We start from the raw sequence: 21,310 nt of genomic DNA on the forward strand, positions 1-21,310 counted from the left end.
ATGAAAGGTTAGCAAATATGAGAAGCATATGAGAAATAGCTGCATGTTGAACACATTGAATATGCAAATTTTAGCATGATAAATTTATCATGGTCGATAACTACAAATCACCCACACAATCAAATGCTTATCTTAAGACCATAGCAGCTAGTAAATTCCTTCAATCTCATGCTGTCAATAAATTTTAGTTTTTTAAAATCGCTGTTTAGATAAAATTACATGCTCCATTCCATTGTTATTCATTCATCATTTTGATTAAAAAAATTGAGACCCATATTTTGAACTGCAATTGTACATAACAATTGGAAGTTGAAAGAGGCCCAAATATAACAATGATGATACTTTGAATTGAGTGGGCCCCAAAATAAATAGACCAGTCTCCACAAATTGCACAGATTGGATTATCCTACAGATCCAACTGGCGAGCTTTCCCATGCTGTAATCCATTTAGAAGTCATCAGAGAGGATAGATAAGACAACCCAATTGGTGATATCATCTACAGAGGCCTGACCACAGTAGAACCCATCCCACAAATGGTTCAGGTGCTAATGGTGTCCAATGCAAGTGTAGTTCAGCAGTCATGGAAATTCATGCCATGCAATCCAACCAGATTTTGTCTAATTTAAAATACCATAGTTCGAGTGAACTCACAATCATTGATGCCGGCAAGGGCCATCAAGCGAAAAACAACTTCTCGCTCCTCTGCATCCTGAAGGGCCCTCGCATATGCCTCATCACTATCAAACGCTGATGGGTCGATCTCCACACCAAATTCATCCTCACTTGGGGCCCGTCCATGCACATCGAATGCATCTTCACCATCATCAATTCTCTCAGCATCATTCCCATCATCATTCGGATCATCACCAGCTTCATCTTCATAAACATAACTACCACTATCAGAACTTCCATAACCGCTTCCATCACCGCCATTCATTCTAAGCATCATATACGCCCTTTCTTGGCCCATAAGCAATAAAACCCAATCAACAAAAAAGACAGAATGAAAGAAGGAGCTGATTCAAGAAAACCCAAACCCTAAACAGAATAACGGATCGAACCTGTTCTTAAAGTGTATGGGCGAGGGCCAGATTGGCATCAACTTGGCTGAGGTTGGTGAAGGGCGTGCGGGAAGGCTATCGAGATGAGGGGATGGATTCGGGTTTTGGTTCGGACTCGAAGTTAGGGTTAGGGTTTTCTTCGTTGGGTTTGTTGCCATGGTTAGATTCTTTGGTGTTCTCCATGTAGATAAGAAAAGAGAGAAGAGAACCCTAAAGCTTGGATCAGAGAAAGAGATCGAAGGATATGTGGGTTAGGGAATGGAGAGAGAGAGCGAGAGCGAGAGAGAGGGAGGGAGAGATTTGGGATTTGGGGGTTTTTTGGGGCGTGGCTCTGTTTTTGAGCGCGCGCCCAAATTTAGGCCGTTATAAGTCCGGGCTCTGTGGGCCCTACCGTGATGCATGTCAAACATCTACCCTATCAGTCAGATGCACCATCCCATGGTGGGCCCAGGGATTAAAAATCAAATCAATCTATTACTTGTGTGAGCCACACCACATACAAAAGTTGAGAGGGGTTACCCTCCATTAAAACATTCATAACTATTTTTTGGGCCCACTGAGATGTGATTCACAAATCCAGCCCATCCATTATGTGTGTGCCACTTGGATGAGGGATCATATCAAGTTTCAAACGCATCCAAATTTTAGGTGGGGCCCACCAAGTGCTTTTATATGTTTTAGGCATGTCTTCACATGATTTTAGATGGTATGGCCCACCAGAGTTCCATATACAGCTGATTTTTGGGATATCCCATAATTTAAAAGGGACCCATCAAATGCACGGTGTTGATGTTTGACACATGTCATGATGGGGCCCACATAGCTTGACCTCATGGGGACGGCTTGGATTAAACAAAAAGGTTAAGCTATGTGGGCCCCACCATAACATGTGTCAAACATCAACACCGTGCATTTGATGGACCCCCTTTAAATTATGGGATATCCCAAAGATCAGCCGTATACGGAACTTAGGTGAGCCATACCATTTAAAATCATGTGAAGAATGCCTAAAATATATAAAGCACTTGGTGGGGCCCACCTGAAATTTTTATGCATTTGAAACTTTGTCTGACTCCTCATCCAAGTGGGACACACATAATGGATGGGCTAGATTTGTGAACCACATCTCGGTGGGCCTAACAAATGATTATGAATATTTTAATGGAGGGTAACTCCTTTTTTGGGGATCAAGCCATAAAATGATCAGTAAAAATGGATGAATGGATAGGATGAAACACATACATCGACCACCAGCCACGGGGCCCACAGAGCATCATCCAACGTGTTCATAATATCAAAAAAATATGAATGAAGGGAAAACACAAACATTAGCCTAAATGTGGGTCACACCACATAATATAATGGAGGGGTTCCCTTAGAATATTCATAATCATATATTGGGTTTGCCTAAATGTGATTCACATATCCAACCCACTCATTACGTGCGTCCCACTTGGATGAGGGGTCAAACCAATTTTCAACTGCATCCATGTCTGTATTAACTTATAAACAGGTTGGATCTCAAATAAACATCGCAGCGGGCCCTAAGAAGGTTTCAGTAGTGGGTGTCACTATCCCACTCTTTTCTATGGTGGGTCCACTTGAACTTTGGATTTGCCCCATCAGTCAGATGCACCATTCCATGGTCGGCCATAACCTTAAAAATAATCATTTATTGGGCCCACCTAGATGTGGTTCATAGATCCAGCCCATTCATTATGTGTGTCCCACTTGGATGAAACACATATAGCATGGTGGGACCCATAGAGCACCGACCAACATCCACCAAGTTTTGTGGGCCCCACTATGATGTATTTGTTATATCCACACCGTCCATCCATTTTGAGATATCATTTTACGTCATGAGCCAAAGAATGAGGCAGATAAAAATCTGTAGTGGACCCCACCACAGAAATCTTAGGTGCACCACACCACATGAAATCAATAGTAATTGGATATCCATCATTAAAATCCTCCTAAGGCTTACTGTATTGTTTATTTGACATCCAATATGTTAATTAGGTCATACAGGGCCAGATGAAGGGAAAAAACAAAAATCAGCTTGATCCAAAACTTTTATGGCCCCAAAATGGTATGACATCCAATATTGTACTGTCTATATTTTTTTAGATGTCTTCACATAGTTTTAAATGTTAATCAACACCTGAGTTTCGTATACGTATGATTTTTGAGATATCTCATAAGCTAAAGGGGAGACATCAAATGCACGGTGTTGATGTTCGACACACATCATGATGGGCCCATTTTACATGTCTGGTCCATTCACTCTATTTTACTGATCATTACCCTCAATTTGACTAGTTACTCGCCTCGATCATACTACATATGAGAAAGATTTTGGCAAACACGATTAATCAACAATTTGAGTGAATTTTGATTTAAACATCTAAAGTTATTTACTCTTCATGTCCGGACTGATTAGATTGTCCAAAAACAGTTAAAGGTTGTTCATAATATCAAAAATATATAAATGAATAGAAATCACAAATATCAGCTTGATTCAAAACTTCTATGGCCCCCAAGAAATTTTAAATGGTAGAGGTTCAATCACACTATTTCCTGTGGTGTGGTCCACTTGAGCTTTGGATATGCTTCCTTTTTATTCTTTAGACCTCAAATTATCTGTTAACATGGATGAATGGAGTGGATAAAATAAATAAATAATGGTGAATCCCACAGAGTTTACTCTGGTAAAGGTAACGAGTAACTCACTTAAATGTAGTGGAGAAAGGTTTCCTCAAAACATTCATAATCATATATTGGGCCTACCTAAATGTGATTCACATATCCAACCCACTCATTATGTGTGTCCCACTTGGATGAGGGGTCAGACCAAGTTTCAACCGCATCCAAAACTCATGTGGGCCCCACCAAATGCTTTTATATTTTTTAGGATGTCTTCACATAGTTTTAAATGATATGGCCCACTTGAGTTTCGTTTACCGATGATTTTTGAGATATCTCATAACCTAAAGGGGACACATCAAATCCATGGTGTTGATGTTCGACACACATCATGATGGGGCCCACAAAACTTACTAACATCAATTCTTAGGTTCTCACGAAGTTAGTAAGTTGGGTCACAATTCTAACCAGAATATTTGGCTCATTTTACATGTCTAGTCCATTCACTCTATTTTACTGATCAATACTCTCAATTTGACTAGTTACTCGCCTCAATCATGCTACATATGAGAAAGATATTGGGCATACAAGATTGATCAACAATTTCAGTGAAATTTGATTTAAACATCTGAAGTTATTTACTCTTCAATTTGAACTGATTATATTGTCCAAAAACGATTAAAGGTTCAATTAGTGGATGTGCCTAATAATTTAGTAATTTTGTTTTTCACAAATAAATTTAACATTTTTTTTTCAAAATGTATATTTTTTTTACTCTTTTAACTAAATATCATTTTCATTATAAATAAATTTAACATTTTTTTTTACAAAATTTAGTTTTTTTTTATTTTTTATTTTTTTTTTTTTTTCACAATTTTTTTTTTTTTAAGTTTTCTTTTTCAAATTATCATTTTTTTAATCTCACTTTTGTTATCTAACTTTTCAATTTTTCTTGTCAAAATACAAAATTTAGTTTTCTTTTTAAAAATATATATTTTTTTACAATTTGTCAATTTTTTCACAATTTTATTTAATTTTTTAAATTTTCTTTTTCAAAATATCATTTTTTAAATCTCACTTTTGTTATATAACTTTTTAATTTTTCTTATCAAAATACAAAATCTAGTTTTCCTTTTTAAAAAATATATATTTTTTTACAATTTGTCAAATTTTTCACAATTTGTTTAATTTTTTAAATTTTCTTTTTCAAAATATCATTTTTTAAATCTCACTTTTGTTATATAACTTTTTAATTTTTCTTGTAAAAATACAAAATCTAGTTTTCTTTTTTTAAAAATATATTTTTTTTTACAATTTATCAATTTTTTCACAATTTTGTTTAATTTTTTAATTTTCTTTTTCAAAATACCATTTTTTTATTAATTTTTTTTTTTTCAAAATTATCAACATTATTCAAAGTTCTTAATTTTTTTTTTCAAAATCTAGATTTTTATAAAATTACAGTTTTTTTTCAAAATTTAAAATTTCCTTAAAACATTCTTAATTAATTTTCTAAGCTTCTCAACTATTTTTTTTTTCGAAATTCATAATTTTTTTGAGCTTTTTAAAATTTGACCTGAGCATTAAAGACGGTCTTTAACAGGGCTATAAGACGGTTTAGGACCATCTCTGATAGAGACGGTCTTTGATAGTCTCCAATAGAGACGGTCCTTGACCGTCTCCAATAGAGACAGTTTAGGACAGTCTCTAATAGAGACGGTCTTTGCCAGGGCTATAAGACGGCTAAGAACCGTCTCTAATAGAGATGGTCTTTGACAGTCTCAGATTACAAGTAAAAGATGGCCAATGACCGTCTCAGATGGCCGCATATAAGACGGTCAAGGACCGTCTCTAATGCGGACGGCTAATGACCGTCTCAGATAACCCTTATAAGTCGGTCAATGACCGTCTTAAATGATTTGTAGACGTTCAAATTTTTAAGACAATATTAAGGATGGTCAGGGGTCGTCTAAAATTTTAGAGACGGTTTACGGCCGTCTCTAAAACGTCTTTAAACCAAGCAATTTTAGAGACGGTCCAGAACCGTCTCTAAATCTGTCATTTTTTTTCCATTTTTCACGTTGTGCCTGCACTTGAGGTTGTGAACAAGTTTTTGACGCCATTACTAGAGATTGATGGTTGTGTTTTCTGGATTTGAATTTTTTTTAGAATTAGGTTAAGATTAAGATTTTTCTACTCTCCATTTTTAAGTTATGACTTGTTCAAAATTATTTTAGAAACTAACTTAACTTTATATTTCTAGTCTAGAAACTTTCCTTTTTTATTTTTAGAAACTAATTCACTTTCTAATTCTAGGATAGAAACTTTCCTAATCCATTTTTAGAAACTATTTTCCTTTCCTTTTTCTGTTTTTAGAAACTACCTTTTTATTTTTAGAAACTTTCCTTTTTCTTTTTTTTTTTAAGAAAATAGGTTGCTTTCTTAGTTCTTTTTTAGAAACTAATTCACTTTCCTTTTTCTTCTACAGGATCCCAAAATAGAAACTTCTAATTTGGTAACTTCTTTCTAATTCTAGATTTAAAAACTTTCTTAATTTTTTTAGAAACTAACAATCTATTTCTAGATTTAGAAACTTTTTTATTTTTTTTAAAAACTAATTTTTCTTTTATATTTCTAGATTTAGAAACTAACTTTTCTTTCTATTTCTATATTTAGAAACTTTCTTAATTTGTTTTACAAACTAACTTTCTATTTCTAGATTTAGAAACTTTCTTAATTTATTTTTAGAAACTAATCAGTTTTTAGGACTAATTTTTTGTTTTGCTTTTAGGTTAGGATTTTTTATTTTTTATTTTTTATTTAAGGACTAACATTGGTTTTTTGTTTTGTAGGATCCTAACATAGAACTCTCCAAACCAGTAAAATCTTTCTAACTTCTCCTCTACTTACTTTCCATATTGCTGTATGATTTTTTTTTCTTTTCTTTTCTTTTATTTTATGTTAGGATTAGGTTCAGGATTAGGGTTTCATCATGTATATGCAAGAGTGGGAATGTCAATATGCTGAGCTAGTTTTAGAGAATGCAAGAAATTGTGAAGGGCTGTCAGATGATTATATTAGAAAATAACTTACATCTTAAAAATTTTTCAGAAACATCTTCGAAAACTAAATAGAATATAATGCTCCACCAGTTAAGAAGTCCTTTGGTGATTACAGGTGAGAGAATAATTACACTCCATATGACCCATATTGGAGTGAGAACGAGTATCACCCATCAGACAAGTAGAAAACAATGCATGATTATATTATGGGTGATAATGCGTACCAACAAATATCCAACTTTCCCACCTATGACCCATATGACTATGATCAGTGGAAACATCAACATTGGAGAGATGAACCAACAAGAGATTATAGTGATTATTCTCTTGGATCCATTACCTTTGAAATCCAACTAGAAACAATTTAAGAGGATTCACTTCAGAAACTCATGAATGCACAAGAGCAATTCAATTAATATCTCATGCAATCATTCGTAGCCATTAAAAAAAGTCTATCGAATTGATTAAATCAACCAGGTTAGAGCATCAGTCACACCTCAATGAGGGGGAAGAGTCTAGTTTATCCCAGCCTCAACCCAATCCAAAAACACAATGCGATGAAAGTGATCCTAGCTCGCTTACAAAGGGTACTGAAATTGAGAATGAAGAGTTGGATTGTGTTAATGAGCATATGGTTCAATTTTCCAAAGAGTTGATCTCGATGAATGCCCAAAGGAATGATCAAGAGACGTGGGTGTCTTTCAAATATAATGATACTAACATACTCTAGTCACATGAAACACTTGACTTTAACGAGGAGGAAGAGACTAGTTTATTCAAGCCTCAACTCAACCTAGAAAAATAGTGTGAGGAAAGTGATCTCATCCCACTTGTGTACTGCACTGAATTGAAAAATGATGAGGATTGGGATGATAGTCATGAGCTTACAGCCCAAATTACACTAGAACCGACCTCAAGTTTGGTTTATGTCAATGATCAAGAGGTACAGGAAGTTATTGACCATAATAATCTACTCCACCCATCTGAGATCTCTAACTTAAATGTGGAGGATGAGCTCCTTTCAACCGACCCTTCCAACTCTTGTGATGCATATTTAAATCACTCCCCTAAGTTAAATTATAATATGGTTAGGGAGATGGATGAGTTGCTTGACAAGACTCTGGAATTTGAAACCATCTAGTGGAGGCCACTATTTGAGTTGTCAACCCTTGATGATACAATGCCTTTATTGAGTGGTATCAATGAACAGACTCTTCACATCAATTCTTCACCTGCTGATCTTAAATCTATCTATACAGGGCAAGGCAAGATACATCCGGTAATGATTTATTCTCACCAAGATGAAGAGCAAGAGAACATATTTCCATCTACTTTCAAAGATAATGGAGTTATTGGGCATATCATTACAAATCTCGATGTGGAGAACGAGTCTCTCTCAACTGAATCTCCCAGCTCTCTGGAAGAGTGCTTGACACACTTTGAAGATCCAAATGATAATATGATAACAGAAATAGTAGATGCCTTACAAGACAATACCTCTGTAGTTGTTACTAACCGTGAGAACCCTTATTCTGAAGCCCCTCCTTCTACAAATCCTAAATGTTTACCATTAAAGGAGGAGGAGTTGAAAATTGAACCAGAGCTTGAAAATTTGAAATGTATTGAGACAACATCACCTGCTAAGAATTTTTCTGAATTACATCTACTTATAGTCTTTGATTCACCATGGTGTTCTAACATTGAAACTTTTTTGTCACAGGTGAATCATATATACTTTGGACACCTCAGGAGATTAAAAAGAAACTTTATACTGAGGTCCATAAATTTCTCTAGAAATTCATGCTCCAGGACATCCAAGCCTATTGCAAAAAGGGCTTTTGGATGATCTTGTTGAGAAACCTACTGAGAAATTTATCAAGATATTGGCCGGAGGATGAACCTTGTGGCATGACTGAGTAAATTTTCCCTGTTTTCATAGTTAGGTTTACTGCTTTAAAAGAATTTAGGATTAGGATAGTTTGTTTTTCGCTATTTTAGGATAGTTTACTTTCCGTTGTTTAGTCTATTGAGTCTTTTGTGCTAACCCATCTTCACACTGAGATCATTGGAAAAGCTTAAAAAATTCCTTCTTCAAGTATTATCTTTCCATCACTTCCCTTTTCTTTTCATTACCTCTTTTGCATTATATGCTTATTTCTTTTACATTGAGGGCAATGTAGATTTTAATTTAGGGGGTGTGGATTAGACAAGCTAATCATTGTTTTCTTAGTCTTTGAGCAAAAATTGCTGAAAATTGAATTTTTTTTTTTGAAAAATTAGAATTATAAGATGCTTATGTTGATGCCTTATGTCTCTTGGAGTTTAGTCACTTGGGAGATCTTAAATTAAGTTAAGTCATTAATCATCAATTAAAAGTTTTAAATATTGATTGAGTCATGATCTCATATATCACATCTAGCTTATATAGTAAAGTGTCAGTTTGATATTGAATTGTTAACTTGATGATTATTACGCATGGAAGGAACCAACCTAGAGAATTTGTCCATCATGTTCAATAAGAATAATTAAAAAGAAAAAAAAAAAGAAAATACCTATCTAAAAAAACAGTTGTTGTCGAAAAGGGCTACCTATTAAAAATCTTTAAAAAGGTTGACATATCGTGAAAGCCATCGATGAAAAAATCAAAAGCTGGAGAAATAAAAGAGTAAATTAAAAGATGAACTGTAAGACAAGTTTCGATTTAGGTTTTGGTTGTCCTGAATGCTCTTTTAACTATCAATGTTATCATGAAAGTGAAGAACTGAACCTTGGATTGTGATAAGTCTAGACTTCACTATACACCCATAGAACTCAATGTTTGGAATTGTTCTAATTGGAGGATTAATGTTTTGAACTTGATTATGAAACTTACCGAGTGCTAAAGTTTAGGAGAAAGTAATGCACAACATTGATATATTTTAGAATTCTATTATCTAGATTGTTTTTTTTTTTAAAACCACTCGAGCTTATAGCAATTATCCTGTGGTTCTCGAAATATTTTTTACATATTTTGCTTAGGACTAGCAAAATGCTTGTTGGAGAATGTGTTGAGGGTCAAATATTGCATATTATCCCCCATTTATATCTTGATTTTATGAACATGATAATGCTTAATGTTCCATTTTACTCATGTTTGTGTTACAGGGTGAATTTAAGAGTTTGGATTGAAAAGGGTGCTAAAAGCATGGATTTGATGCTCAAGAATCATTAAGGCAAGGGATAGATCTTAGGAGACCGAGATTGAAGAATTCATATACTAAAGATCTAAGAAAACTAAGTGAGGAATAAAGAGAATCAAATATTTGAAGTGAAGAAAAGGAATCCTGAAATCGTCTTGGAAAAGTATATAATGAAACTCTGAGTCAATTTGTGAAATTGCGCAGAGTGAAGTTTATTTTGACAAACTATACAAAGTGAAGTTTATTTTAGCAAACTGCGTAAATTTGAGGTGATTTCTAGAGCTTTCCAACTAAGTGCGAAAGTTAGAGTTTCACAACTATAAATAGGACTCTCTAAGATGTTCTTAGACATCTTTTGGGGTTTAAGGAGTAAAGCAAAAGGGTGGAGAAGCCGTCGCCAAGAGTTTTTCTTCTTCTTCCTTAGTTATTTTTATGTTTTTCTTAAGAAACTTTGGTCCAATCATGTCTATGGTTGGCTAAACCTCTTAACTAGGGTTAAGAGGTGAAGCTTGTAGCATGATAGGATATTTTTATTGCTTTGATTCATTTTTATGTTGAACTCCATGAATTCTAATTTGATGTTTAGGGTATACTTTTAGTTTTTAATGGTTTATTGTTACTCAAATTATAGTAGCTCTGTAATAGCTTTGAGTATCTTCTTTTCCTTATTTGAGATTGTGAAATTAGTAAGTCCTGTTGTTCACCATTGTCCCTTGGGCATAGTAAGGTGATGGAATCCTTCTTAATCTTCACGATTCTCCTACTTTGAGATTATAGGATTGGTAAATCTTGTTGTTTTCCATTGTCTCTTGGGCATGGTTTGGTGATGGAATCTCTGCTAATTATTATAGTTCTCCTTCATTGAGAATTAGGTTAATGGAAGTTCAAATTTAGTTTTATTGATATATTTTCCAATTGGATGAGATATGACTCCAATTCTAATTGTGTTACTTGAATCAAGCAAAAGAGCTCCCTGATCACTACAAGTGGATCATTGACACCTTAGTTCCCACCTTTAAATTCTTAATTTTAATTACTCTATTCACAATTACTCTCTCAAATACTTCAGAATTAGTTTCACTTCTTCCAGTTCTACTTCTAGTTAATTTCATAAACGGACAAGTTTCAGTACCTATAGATTCGACCTCGGTCTTATCGAGATTATTACTACATTACGACCCTATACTCAGGGTTATGAACAGACACACATGGTTGGTAAGCTAGTAGACTAGTTTGGTGGACTCGGTTACCCTCGGTACAACCGACACTCGTTGCAAGCATCCCGTGTAGTCAAACTACTGTTGGTTGTTTGTGTTCAGCTCGGGTCAATGGAACTAGTCTGGGGTGGCCGACTTAATTATGACTACCCTCATAAATTTATGGTTTGCCGACCAACCCATTAAGTAAATGGTCGTAATTAATTAATATACTAAATAATTAATTATCGCAGCTGCAAGAAAGTGTACAAACAACAAATCAGGAAAATTCTACTTTGTTTGGGCATTTTATTGAACGTGCAGGGCAAATTCATGAGCGGTAGGGCAAATTGAGCGCATAGGCAAGTGAGTAGTAAGAAGCATGAGCAACAAATTAGCAAATTTAACCTATTCTAATAACTAGTCGAATAAATGCTTTATTTATGAAAAATAAATGGGCCATATGACTACGCACAAGTTAACATGTATTCATCTATTCATGATACAAATTATTAATTGTGACATGGGGTTCAATAAATGGCAACATAGGTGTAATGGTTTACACCTTGGAGTGGTATGTCGACTTTCGGACCCGCTCTTCGGGCTAGGGTCTTATGGATCAGCTTGCTGGTGCCCTCCGCCTGTGAGGCTAGCTTGCAAGGGCACATGCAATCGGCCTCTAAGGCCCAAATCTCAAGAAAATGCTCAATAGTTACCTTTATTTGTCGATGTGGCAATTCCGGCGGTGCGGTGCGGTCATGGCTACGTCACGGGCTAGTGGGGATGGGGCGAATGATCCAATCTACCCCCTCCTATACCTTCTCCCCTTCTCATCCTCCTCTCACTCCCCTCTTTTACAAGTGAAAATTCACATGAGAGTGAGAGAGTGAGAAATGGGGGCTATTTTATTGCCAGAATGTGCACAAATAGCCTCGATGCTCCTTTTTCCATTAAACTTGTCCTGGGGGAGGGTGTTTCTAACTTACAGGGCCTCAACGGAGGTCCACCGACACCAAAGGGTAAGTGTCTCACCATAGGATCTATGTTACATCATAATTTGGAGGCAATCAGATGTTTTAATAAATCATGGGTATCCCACTTACAATAAACGGTCGTCGGTGATCGATCGGGACCGCGGCTATACGGATATGAGTAGCGAAATATCCTTAACTCATACTCCGAGTTTGGTTGCGATCTATCGGTCGAAAATCTACAACTTCGCAAAAGAGCGAGAGGTCTATTTCACTTAAGTGTTAGATTTCAACTTAAGGGATTCACACATTGCAAGTACGTGGCTTCCAGCCCAATTTAAGCTATTTTAGGCACTTTCTTGGTTTGTCACCTATGATGGGTGTCAAGCCTAGTGAAACAGACATTATTCTATAGTTTTGGAACTAGTGGCCCACTAATGAGCAGTATAGAGCTCGTTTGGATAATCAAGGTATTTCTGGAATGAATTAGGTATCAAGATTTCTTATGCACAATTATTAGAATTTAAACTAATTACGTTAATAATATAGTTTATTTGCAATTAGCAAAAATGACAATTTAGTCATGATCACTCTAAACTATTAGTTTCTAGGCTAAATGAGTAAATAGGTTGACTTGGTTCATTAATTAAGATCCGGCTCATAGCTGTCTCGGCTTTGAGTAGATCTTTAATTTAGTTACAGTTGTCTTGATTAGTCAGTGATAGGCCGGCTAGATTTGGGCCTTAGATAAGAAATTCACGATGTTAGACTTGAGGATTAAGTGACCAGGCGGATTTGTTGGCTTCCTACAGTTGGTTAATTGAATTTGTGTGGTTTTTTACTGGTACCTCTCACGTATAGGTTCACTTCGAATGTCAAGGGTCAGTAAGTGACAACGTAAGCTAGTCATATCGAAAATTTTCAAGAATTTTTTAAAATCTAAAATAGTAAAAATTCAAGATGTTACATTCCTATTCAGAATGCATGCCCTAGATGTAAATGATACAGGATCAATAAGGAAAGTTAGTAAGGGCTTTACCACATCAACAACCTATACAAGGAGCATGCGATGAAGAGTTTGAGACTCATGTCAAACATAATACTACACCTTCAAATGCTCGCTATGTAAAACAGCAGCAACATTTTTACAAGTATTTCTTCAAACACCTTGTAGGCAACAACAAAATCAAGAAAAAAGATATTTGTTTCATATATATATATATATATATATATATATATATATATATATATATATATATATATATATATATATATATACCTTCCTTGCCACTAGCCGACACTTCGTTTAGTCATTTCATCAAACAATTGGTGAGCAACATCAATATCAAAGTAACCGAGTCACCAAATTGGTTCGATCCGAGTTCGATTCGAGCTGAGGTTCGATCTGAGTCGGGTCAAGCTCGAACTTGGTTCAATATTTTTTCTAGCTCAAAAAATCAGCTTGACTTGGTTTGAACTCAGCTTTGAATAGAGTTGAATCGAGTCGAGCAAGGTAACCAAGCTAACTCAATTCGTTTACAACCTTAATTATATTAAACATCCACAACCCTAAGTTGTTGGATACCGATCAACAAAGTCTTTACTTGGGCGATCATTTTTTTAGTCATATCCTGTTGACCATTCACCTCGATCATCTGTTCTTACAAACGAATCAGGTGTGTATTTTATTTATTTCTCTGGTTTATTTGATATTTATTTACACCTGAATTTTTATACATAGTCATTTCAGCGTGGGGTTATCAGTCTTCAATCAAACGTGGACTTGAGCATAACTCTGATATGCCTACAATTTTAACGGCACACATAAATCAAATATAGACCCTTGATCACACACGTGATCTCTTGTTTGACTGAATTTGGAAACCGTGGGATAAGGTGGGGGCCACGAACTATTATGAGGGGCCATGCAAGCAGTTCCGTACCCTGAGAGAGCGGTGAAACCCACCCGCCCAACTGTAATCAAATCTCAGACAGCAGGACGATTTGCAAATGTTCAGTGTGCATGCCATGCGCTGGATGATTTTCCTTGAAAATGCTAGATAACGCCTGTTTGGGACAGGAAACCACAACCACTGTGGGTCCCACCAGTTGTATATATAAAATCCACTCGTCCTTCAGGTTCTATCCTTGATTTTCTAGACCTTGAGGATAAAAATCTGCCGGATCCACAACTCAGGTGGGCCAAACTAAGAGTAACGGTGGCGGTAGAATGCCAGCCATAGGTTTGTGTGTGGTGACCATGGTTCTTATCTTTCATCAGAACCGTCAATCAGGTCTAACTAACCAGTACGAAGTGATGACAAAAAATTCAGCCTGATCCAAAACTCATTGGCCACAACGCGTGAACTTAGAAGTTTTAAGAGCAATCTTTATTTTCCCATTGGTGTGGCCCACAGTAGTTTTGTGTCAGACTGTTATTTTGCATGGACAGATATAATAAAGGTTTTTACCTGATGGACGGAGTGGATTTGCATATACAACATGATGGGCCCCACGGAACTTGGGTATTTTATGCAGCTGCTTAAAACCGGTGATCGGGGAAGATTCTGGTCCCTGTTTGTTTGCATAGAGAGAATCTAATCTATTGTTTGATTTGTTTGTATCCCTTTATTGTTATTACATCTAATTAAAAATTATCGCATACAGCAGGTGGTATGGTAAATAGCAATTTAAGATACAGCCCCACTTTCTCACAAAATTTGCTATGGTGTAGGATATCCAAGCCATGTAAATTGATGGGCCCATCATGAAAATCAGGTGGCATAAAAATCAAGCAGCAAAACTCAGGCCATGTAATCAAAATCAATGAACAGAAAACAATGACTCAGTATCAAGATGTGGCCCAAATTAGGAAAGATTAGAATGATTTTCCGTAAGGGAGATATTCTAAGTGGGGCCCACCATTTGCACGGTTCAGATTTCTTACCCAAGTGACACATGTACGGGAAAGGAAGGGCTGCATACAAAGTAAACATGCAGCCGGCTCTAGGGCATAAGTTCACATCTAATCCCAATATCAGATCAACGGCCCATAACATTTTGATGTATACGTCAAAGCTGACTTTTGATTTTTCTGTCAGAAAATGGAGAGATGCCTGATGAACGGCTTTGATCATGGAAGTCCGGGCCCAGCCAAGCAGGTATGAACGAAAGCTGATGGCGTACTGAGTAACTCTGTACGCTATGGATCCCATCGTGATTTATTTATTTTATCCACTCCGTCCATCCATTTTATCAAATAATCTCAGAGGTTAATTGCAAAATTGAAGCATATCCAACAGCTCAAGTAAACCACACCAAAGGAAAGAGTGTGAATTGAATGATTACCGTTGAAAAAAAATTTAGGGGCCACAGAAGTTTTGGATAAATCTGATATTTCTATTTTCCCTTCATCCATGTACGTGTGATCTTCCCTAAAATGAGCTGGAAAAACGGTTGGACGGTGTGGATTAACTGCATACATTCAAGGTGGGCCAACATAGTTTACTTGGTACGATAAAAGCGTACTGAGTTACTCAGTACGCAGTCCGATTTCGGTTTGAACATCAGGTAGTTCATGGGCCCCATTCATCAAAACCATCTGATAGTAACCAGATGGAGTCAATGACAGACACGCAAGAGCATTTAGTACACGCGAGATAGGTGGCGTAAGCCCACACCAATCAGGACCATCAAAATCACAAGGAAGAGTGTGGACGGAGCAGATCGTGAAAATCACACTGATCAGACGATCCTAACCGTCCATCTGGTGACCATCAAGTGGCAGGCGAAATAAAAATGGCAGAGGTCTAAATTCGATGGGGTGAAATCAGACGCTTAGAGTCGTTTATTCAGTGTCGTTTTTATGCTGTCCCAATCACAATAAGCCCAGACACTCCAGACTGGCATGCACATATACCAATCGTGGATTAGGTGGAATGGTGATGTGTTGGGCGTTGTGGGCCCACCATTATGAATATGTCTTATATCCACGCCGTCTCTCAATTTTGCCAGCTTATTTCAGAACATGAACCAAAAAGAAAAAAAGCAGATCGGAAGCGTAAGTGAACCATACAACTGGAACAACTCTAATTTAGATGGGACATGCCTGATGAAAGGCTCTGATCATGAGCACTTGTGCCACGCTGGCACTTGTGGCTAGAGCTGTAGACAAGTTGAACTGTGTCCCGCTTGGCACAGCTCAGCTCGGCTCAGCTAGTAGCCAACTCCAGCTCGAACTTGGCTATGCTCGGTCCTCGAGCTTGAGTAGCCATCTCAGCTTAAATTGGTTAGTAGCTTGAGCCAGTTTGATCTAAGTTTGTGGCTTTAAATCAGTTAGTAGCTTGAGCCAGTTTGATCCGAGTTTGTGGTTGTACGACATTTTCTAAAACACATATGATGCATTCTCCAATTCTCACGTAGTACAAAACGGTAACAATAGCTTGCGGGTATTTTATCAAACACTCGGCAAGCACCATCAAAATCATGATTTGAGGACATTTTTATTAAGTAAAGTGTTTTCTTTTTTTTTTTCGTATCCATTCTTTCCTCGCTGCTAACCGATCTTGTGGAGAATGTATGTACCCAAAACAACACTTCATTGAGTCATTTCATCAAATACTCGGTAAGTTGCATCAATATCAAAATAAATGAGTCACCGAACTGATTCGAGATGAGGTTCGATCGAGTCGAGTAGGGCTCAAACTCAGCTCGAAATTTTTTTGAGCTCCAAAAACCATCTTGACTGAGTTCAAATTCAATTTCAAGCCAAGGCAAGTCGGGTGATCTGACCTAGCTATCTGGACTCGCGTACAGTTCTACCTGTGGCTGCAAGTACGAGTCTAGTCTTACTCGGGCAGTTGTCCTTGGCAGAGCTCTTAAACCAGGGCTGTAACAGCTATCCGAATCCCCCAAGTACCCGAGGAACCATATCCGATGTAAACGGGTCCAGGTGATCTTTCTGATGATCCATGCCGTTTATATCAAGACTCTTATCTTTTATGTTGGAAAGTCACTGAACAAAAGATTTCAATGGGATTATTTTTAATTCTTTGATAACTTGGCTCTTTTGCTTTGAACATGAACCGTGTTATTTTTATATTATCAAAGGGTTGGAAACTTGGAATATTCAAACCCAGAGGTTTTAGGGACATCCCATCCAATGAGGGCACTGTCGAATAAACGGTTCTTGTCATTAAAAATACTTAAATCCAACCGCTAGAGAGTGCCAACATAATGTTTTTTCAAGCAAACCTTTATTACACATTTGAACTTAACTAATCCCACAGAGTTTAGAAATCAATGAGTGCTCTTTTTAAGAGGAAAACTATCCAAATGCCTTCAATTATTATTATTTTTCTTTAGAGAAGTGGTAATGGCGAGAATTATGGGGCCCACCTTGCATGTCAGTGACATCCAACCCATCCAACATACAGTACCAAGCAAAAATCTGGCCGATCAAATTATCAAATGTGCTATTTGTTAATTGGGTATTTTTGGGTGGTGTAGTTATTTATTTATTTATTTAATGGTGTGGCGTACTTCATGATTGGTTTGTCCATATTTTTTGTTCATCTTATTATCATGGTGGGTTGCTTTAGCTGTATTCATTGGATGTCATGAACATATCACATGGCCCCACAATTTAACCTTATCACATTTTAAAGAAAATTTACCAAGGCCATTTTGGTCATTTTATCTCTTGATAAAGCACCTCTCGGTTATAATTAGTGAATGCTTGTTAAAATATAAATTAGCGGAGAAATTTGCAGTGAAATCCGCATTATAATTGTTTACACCTATCATGGCACATCATGCCTAGTAATTAAACACTGCCATGTGTCGGTATTACGTAGGAATGACAAATCAAACCTTACTCGTACTTGGAGAATATCTTTCGTCCCATAATCATTTAGTGGCACGTTATTGTTGGGGGCCTTGCACAAAACCTTAGAATCTAGCCTCCTAAAATAAATCAAAATTATGGGATAATAAAGCAACGAAATAAATCAAAACATAAACCACACGACACTAGGAAATTTTACATGGAAAACCCTCAAAGAGGTAAAAACCACGGGACCTCGTCCAGATCAACAATCCACTACAAAGCAGAATGTTATAACCGATCACAAGCACATACTGCTTGGATCAAACCTTCTTCACTCACGCATGAGTGGATGAACAATAAGAGAATAATGGAAAAAATAGAGGGATCTCAACGATCACGAGGACATAGAATCGCTGAGACTGGACTGCGAAGTAGATCACCTCTACGAGTAGAATCTCCCTTCCACAAGCTTCCTCTCTCTCTTTCTCTCTCTCTCTCTCTCACCTTTGATAGCCCTAAACCCTTTTAGAGTATTTTTAGAAAACCTTAAAATACCCTGGAATACACCCCAATCTCGCATACACCCCTTTATATAAGAATAGAAAGAGGTAGAATCAAAATAGGAAACAATTTCTGCAGAATCTGCGTTTCCGCAATCGCATCTGCGTAACTCTTCGATGATAGCAAAGGTCTCTTGATGAAAGCTTTCGATATCATCTAAGGTCCTTTGATGATATCGAAATATGACCAAAACTGTCAAGCGACCAACGGTGAAAAGTCCTAACAATTATCGATGATATCGAAACTGGTTTGATTTCATCGAACCGAGCAATGAGGAGAAAATCTCCATCAAATCTCCTCCTTTTCAACTCAGGAGGAATTCATTTTCTTCAAGCTAGCCTAGTTTTTACAAACCTTAAACTTGCCCTTGAGTAAAGCCTTGGTCATCATGTCTGACCCATTATCGTCTGTGTGGACCTTCTCAAGCTGTAACACCTTCTGTTCCAAAGTATCCTGATCCAGTGATATCGAATCTTTATGTGCTTCGACTTGGAGTGCTGACTTGAATTCTTACTCAAGTGTATAACACTTTGACTATCGCAATAGACCACGTGTTGTTCCTGCTTCAGGCTAAGTTCCTATAGGAACCTCTTCATCCAAAGCATCTCTTTACATGCCTCTGTGATTGGAATGTACTCGGCCTCTGTCGTCGACAATGCTACGACCTTTTGTAGCCTGCTCTGCTAAGAAACTTCTCCCCTTGTAAACGTGAACATGAACCCCAATGTAGACTTCCTGGAGTCTATGTCGCTTCCCATATCTGCATCTGTGTAGCCCTCTAATACAGGTTTTCTGTCACCATTGCATAGGCTCAACCTGGATGAGCCTCTTAGATACGTAGTATCCACTTCACCGCTACCCAATATTCTTTGCCAGGATTGCCAAGATACCGGCTGATAATACCAACCACATATACTATGTCTGGGCGTGTACACACCATAACGTACATCAAACTTCTTACTGTTGACGCATAGGGTATCTTCTGCATCTCTTCCACCTCTGTCTTCGTCTTGGGACACTGCCCGTCGCTCAATCTAAAGTGACCATCCAGTGGAGTACTGACCGGCTTCGCTGCATTCATATTGAACCGCTCTAGGACTTTCTCAATATACCGCTCTTATGACAGCCAAAGTTTCCTGCTGCTTCTGTCACGGGTTATCTCCATTCTTAGGATCTGTTTCGCCAGGCCCAAGTCTTTCATCGCAAACGACTTTCCTAACTCCTGTTTCAGCCTATTGATCTTCTTGATGTCTTTTCTCATGATAAGCATGTCATCAATGTATAACAGTAAAATTAAGAAATCAACATCTGAGAACTTGCGTGTGAACACACAGTGGTCCGATTCCATTCTGTCATACCCATGCTTCAACATAAACAAGTCAAACTTCTTATACCATTGCCATAGAGATTGTTTCAGCCCATACAAGCTCTTCCTCAGCCTACACACCATATGCTTCTTACCCTTGACTTCGAACCCCTCTGGTTGGTGCATGTAGATCTCTTCTCCCAGGTCACCATGGAGGAAGGCATTTTTAACATCTAACTACTCTATCTCTAAATCCATGCTAGTTGCCAACCCAAGCAACACCCATATGGATGTCATCTTCACCACTAGTGAGAATATCTCCTTGAAGTCTTGCCTTTCCTCTGACCAAACCCTTTCACCACAAGCCTGGCCTTGTACCTCGTCTGTGAATTCTTCTGCTCAACCTTCTTTCTGAACACCCACTTATTGCTCAAAACTTTCTTGCCCTTAGGCAATTTCACCATATCATAGGTGTGGTTCTTATGCAAGGATTTCATCTCATCTTGCATAGCTTTCAACCACTCCCCCTTATACTTGTCGGATAGGGCCTCAGAATAATCTTTTGGCTCTCCCCCATCAGTCAGCATAATGTACTTATATGGTGAGTACGTCTTGGACGACTGTCTTTTCCTAGATGACCTCCTCACTTATGGCTCAACAGGTGGATCAAGTAGGGGCTGCTCCCCTGGTCCATCTTCTGAAGGAACTCCCTTGTCATCTGCGCCTTTCTGTACTCCCCCGTCATCAGATACCACAGGAGGAATAATCGGATCCATGTCCTCTAGCTCACCTGAACTAAGCTGGTTCTTCTCTAGCTTACCAATGTCTTCTATACACTGATCTTCAAAGAATATCACATCTCTACTCCTGACGAGCTTCTTCTTGGTCGGATCCCACAATCTGTAACCGAACTTTTCATCACCATACCCCAAGAACACACACTACCTGATCTTTATATCGAGCTTGGACCTCTTGTCCTTTCGTACGTGAACGGATGCCCTGCATCCAAACACTCTGAGATGACTGTACGATGGATCCTATCCAATCCACACCTTCTCAGACACTTCTCCATTCAATGGGGCTGATGGAGGCCTGTTTATCAAATACACTGCTGTGTGCATTGCTTCTCCCCAGAATGTCTTGGGCAATTTCGCATGGGATAACATGCATTTGATTCTCTCTACAATGGTGCGATTCATTCACTCAGCCATACCATTATGCTGGGGGGGTCTTGGGAACCGTCTGTTCATGCCGTATACCTAGGGACTTTCAGTATTCATGAAAGTCGCCAATGTATTCACCACCATTGTTAGTGCGGATGCACTTTAATGATCTATCTGTCTCTCTCTGATAATAGCATGGAACAATTTAAACACACCAAAGACCTCATCCTTGGATTTTAAAGCATAAACCTAAACCCTCCTAGATGCATCATCTATAAAAGTGATAAAATAGAATGCCCTACCCAAGGTTTTTGTCCTCATAGGACCATAAACAACA

General features: G+C 37.5%; 1 pseudogene; it reads right to left on the reverse strand.

Moving 5' to 3' along the window:
* Positions 1 to 406: 406 nt before the first annotated feature.
* LOC131229856 (E3 ubiquitin ligase BIG BROTHER-related-like) lies at positions 407 to 1,245 on the reverse strand (annotated as a pseudogene).
* Positions 1,246 to 21,310: the final 20,065 nt, after the last annotated feature.

The sequence above is a fragment of the Magnolia sinica genome, chromosome 16 (genome assembly GCF_029962835.1).
Source record: "Magnolia sinica isolate HGM2019 chromosome 16, MsV1, whole genome shotgun sequence".
Classification (NCBI taxonomy): Eukaryota; Viridiplantae; Streptophyta; class Magnoliopsida; order Magnoliales; family Magnoliaceae; genus Magnolia; species Magnolia sinica.